This window comes from Phascolarctos cinereus, unplaced genomic scaffold (assembly GCF_003287225.1).
Source record: "Phascolarctos cinereus isolate Bilbo 61053 unplaced genomic scaffold, phaCin_HiC Scaffold_2;HRSCAF=192, whole genome shotgun sequence".
Taxonomy (NCBI): domain Eukaryota; kingdom Metazoa; phylum Chordata; class Mammalia; order Diprotodontia; family Phascolarctidae; genus Phascolarctos; species Phascolarctos cinereus.
Window position 1 is genome coordinate 178,378,361 of NW_027555625.1, and position 5,088 is coordinate 178,383,448.

The 5,088-nt window shown below is 34.8% G+C and overlaps 1 pseudogene; it reads right to left on the reverse strand.

Moving 5' to 3' along the window:
• Positions 1 to 3,911: 3,911 nt before the first annotated feature.
• On the reverse strand, positions 3,912 to 4,409 carry LOC110207173 (large ribosomal subunit protein uL11 pseudogene; annotated as a pseudogene).
• Between the last annotated feature and the right edge of the window lie 679 nt (positions 4,410 to 5,088).

A 5,088-nucleotide genomic window follows, 5' to 3' on the forward strand; every position in this document is an offset into this window, starting at 1 on the left:
TTACAAACAGTAAAATGGATAACTTTGATTACATTAAATTGAAAAGTTTTTGTACAAACAAAGCCAATACAACCAAGATTAGAAGGATGGTAGAAAATTGGGAATTTTTTACAACCAGTGTCTCTGATAAGGGCTTCATTTCTAAAATATATAGAGGATTAAGACAAATTTATAAGACTACAAGCCATTCCCACTTAATAAATGGTCAAAAGATATGAACAGGCAGTTCTCAGATGAAGAAATTAAAGCCATCTATAGTCATATGAAAAAATGCTCTAAATCACTATTGATTAGAAAAATGCAAATCAAAACAACTCAAAGGTCCCACATCACTTCTATCAGACTGACCAGCGTGACAAAACGGGAAAATAATAAATGTTGGAGACGATGTGAGAAAATTGGAACACTAATGCATTGTTTGTGGAGTTGTGAAATGATCCAACCATTTTGGAGAACAATTTGGAATTATGCTCAAGGGGCTATAGAAATGTGTATACCCTTAAACCCAACAATAGCATTTCTAGGGCTATATTCCAAAGAGATCACACAAATAGGAAATGGACCCACATGAACAAAAATATTTATTAGCAGCAAAGAATTGGAAATTGAGAGGATGCCCATCAATTGGGGAGTAGCTGAACAAGCTGTGGTATATGAATGTAATAGGATACTATTGCGCTATAAGAAATGATGAACAGGCTGATTTCAGAAAAACGTGTAAAGACTTGTATGGTATAATGCTGAGTGAAGTGAGAAGAACCAGGAAAATGTTGTACACAATAACAACCACGTTGTATGATGGCTAATATTGATAAATTTAACTCTTCTCAGGAATACAAGGATCTAAGACATTTCCAAAGACCTTGTGATGAAAAATGCTATCCACAAAGAAGAAAGAACTATGGAGTTTGAATACCGATTAAAGCATACTATTTGCTACTTTTTTCTTCTGTCATATTTTGTTTCCTTTTTCTGGTGGTTTCTCTTATTGGTTCTTATTCTTACTTACAATATCACTAATGTGAAAATATGTTTAATAGGAATGTATATGTATAGCCCATGTCAGATTGGGCCCCTTCTTGGGAATGGAGGTGGGGAGAGAGGGGGAGAAAAATTTAAAATTCAAAAGCATGTGGAAGTGATTGTTGATAATTCAAAATAAATTAACAAAAAAAAATCAAACAGGTTTCTGTAAATTTTAGAAGAAGTATTACAACTTGCATTTTTTTTTCAGGCAATTGAGGTTAAGTGACCTGCCCAGGGTCACACAGCTAGTAAGTGTCAAGTGTTTGGTCTGGGGTCCGATTTGAACTCTGGTCCTCCTGACTTTAGGGCCGGTTCTGTATCCACTGTGCCACCTAGTGGCCTCTAGAACTTGTTTTTTAACCCTGGGGGATGTTTCCTTTCCCATTCCTCCAAGTACAGTGTCCATGCATCTCACCCATTCTGCAAAACTACCCCTAGAAATATGCCTTCAGCATTTTAAAAGTATCAAGATGTCTGGAGACATACTTACTACTTCAGGTAAAGCTTTCTCAGAAAATCCTCCTCTTGGCGCTTGCCCCAGGTGCAGAAATTTCTAGTTTCAGCTTTGGTGTTTAATAAATATTTACTGAATCAATAAAATTTAATTAGCTCTTAACATCTATGACTCAGTTCTTTTTATTTCAATGCCTTTCCAGGTCCTTCCTGTATTTTTGCCAATATATTAGTTTGTAATTTTCTGTGAGGGTTTTTACTTAAAACAAACAAACAAAAATTCCTGGCCTTTTCTAATTTGCCAATGTCTGTGTGTTGTTTTACCTGAGTGTTCCAGTTATTTTTAACTGTGAGGTATAGAGCATTGCACACACTCTTCCAGAAACCAAGTACTAATTGAAGTAAAATCTCATTTATCTAGGAATGTTCTCTTCCCAATAAGTAAGTTTTCTAGAAAAAAAGAAACTTATTTCATAAATGACTTTACTACTTTAAGGATGAGAGAACATATGGCATTGGGCACAGAGAATCGAATTCATAGTTAGTAAAGCATGAATCAGAGCAAAGTCTCAAACACTTTGTAGGCAGGAGTCAAATCTCGTCATGGTTAAGTCACTTAACTTCTTGCAGCCTAAATTTAGTTATTTATAAAATAAAAAATAGAATCTACCATATTTGATGTATGGGAAAATGAAGTAAAATTATATATGTGAAATGGATTTCTAATCCTAAAGCACCTGACAAATATTAATTATTATTAAGAATCTTATTTCCTCATTGTGAGCATTCCTTACACTGACAGATATAATCCTCTCCATTCCTTAATAGCTGATACGTTTGTGTGTGTGTGTGTGTGTGTGTGTGTGTGTGTTGTTGTTGTTGTTGTATCCTCAAGACTATCTACTTCAAAACACACAAAACTAAACGATAACATTTGGGGCTATTCTTCTCATGATCCTCTCTGAAATTATTTGGGCTAAGGCAAAATGATATTCATGGAACCTGTCACTGGGCTAGGATCTAAGTTGGTACCATTTCTTGTAGCTTATATTCCATTGGCATAATTTCTTACCCATATAAAGCATGCGAGAAGGACTTTCATTTCAGAAAAGCTTACTATGACAGGTCCCAAATATTTTTTAATCTTTTTGGATGAAAATGTTGCTTATTGTTAACACACTAGACATGTGCTATTGGTAGCACACTAGACATGATATAAATGTGTTCCTAGTTTTAGTGCTAGAAGAAAACATAGTTAGACACCATGTAGTCTAATCATCTCTTCTTACAGATGAATAAACTGAAGGATAATGAATTTAAAAGGCTTGCCTAGGTCACAAGTGGCATAGGCTCAATTTGAACCAAAGTCCTATGACTCCAAATCAGCACACAAATTCAATTCACTGTGGCTTTTTCCTGGATTTCACAGATGTATGCTCATTATGGACGTCAATTAAGGGGGCTTTCTGTCTCTACTTTGAATAGCAGACTTCACTCAGCCTATTTGTACTGAATGTTAATAAAAATATATATTGCCTCAACAATTTTTGTGCCTCATTCCAATCAAATACAAAAACATTTTTTTTAAAAGCCAGAAATATGTTGACCACAAAGACAGTAAATGTTGAAATGACAGTGTAAAGACATGCTCACTAACAAACTTGGTGGAACTTTAAATTGGGTCAATCTTCAATTTTTTCATTTGGTCATTCATTCATTTGTATACCTATTTATTGATTTGTTTATTTTTCATATTTTATTTTTAGACTATGAATCCCTATCTCACACAATGAGAAGTGTGTAGGATCAACATAACTCTATACACAATTACTACAATAATACTAATGAAAACATCATTTAAAGGAAACCACATTCAGTTGAATTTAATGACCAATGACACAGAAAACAAAAGATAATATACTTCACTACTTTCAGTAGAGAGGGACAGAACGTTGCATATATCTCAGACATGGTTGTTTTGAATGTCATTTTGGTTTTCTTTGTGTGAGGGAATATTCAATAGTGACAGGGAGCAGTTATACTTGAAATACTTCGTGTGTGAAAAATAAAAGGTAGGAAAAAGCTTTAGAATTAGGATATTGGACTAACAAATAAAATAAAATGAGGGAGTATGAGTAAATAATCTATATGGTGCTTACAACCCTACATTCTCTGATAATTGGGGTCAACGGTTAGCTTCCATACAATAATATAATCTAAACAAAGAGGTGTTTTTGAAGTATAATCCTTATTATACACATATAATTTTGTTGATATTGCATATGATACAGTAGCAATCATTTGTAGATAAAATTTATAGTTGGTCTTTGGAATTTTTTCTACTTTTTATTCCATATTCATCCCATACTAAATAACTTTTTTTGTTGTTGTTGTCAAATGTTAATTTATTGCAATATTTTCCTTTGTAGGTTTTAATTTTCTGGGCATTCCACAGCACCACTATTGATGTCATCAGTGACATCATGAAGATGCCTGCCATCAATGTTGCAGCCCACAGAATGGGCTGTTTCAAGTATTTCTTTAATGGTTCCCGAAAGGTTTCTTGCCAAGGATCAGTGCCTCGTCTGTCGAGCAATGTTGACAATCTCATTGAAAGTGCTGTTTCCACTGTGTTTAATATTTTTCTGCTTCTTTTTGTCCTGAGGAGGTTCATTTAGGGCTTTGATGATCAAGGCTGACTCAGAAGGCACAACCTCAATCTGGGCTTGTCTGTTCTGAATGGTAAGTTTCACCAAGATCGTTAGCCCTTTTGAGTCACCAGTTGCCTTGCTAAAGTCATCACCAAACTTTCTGGGAGATAAAGCCAAGAGACCAATTTTTGGAGCCAGAGCTGATGTGGCACCAACTTCACCACCAGCATACCTTACAAACACGACTTTAATTTCATTAGGGTCAAACTTGGGAGGCATGGCAGTGATGAGGGTGGAGGCTTGACCTGGATGCTGCGGGGTGGCTGCTGGTGTTGGATGAACCCGGATTTGGGATGACCAAAAGAAGTTGTACCTTCACCACCACACACTGGGGGCCCCCAAAAAAATAGAAAAAAAAGAAAGCTAAATAATGTTTTAAAGAGCAAAAATCTTCCCATAGTGGCTACTGAATCTTAAAGATAGCCTCTCTTTGATTTTGTTTCCTCACAACATAGTCACAGCTACCATCACTTTTTATTATCTGCAAGATGAATTTGACCTTGGTTTTTGCTGTTATTATGATTTAATTTTTCTATAGTGGTGTTTACACAGTGCAAATCATAAAGTTGTGAGTGTCCTTCAAAGACATTCCAAAGACAGAAGTGCAAAGCTTTAAGACAAAAGGCAAACAGAGCCTAGACTAGAGGAATGGGGGAATTGAATGAGGGTTAAATAGATGAGTTTTCTAACATTAAAAGAGAGAAAGAGAAGTAAAAATGATGATGAAGAGTGATGTCAAAGATATAAGGAAATCATGGAAGTATGAATTATATCAAAGATCTAGAAATCAATTTGAAACTATGCCATATAGTCAGTAAATGACACATATACTTTAATCTGGTCATAGTCAATAAATACAGCTACTAATTAATTAACAACCATTTATATAGCACTTAGT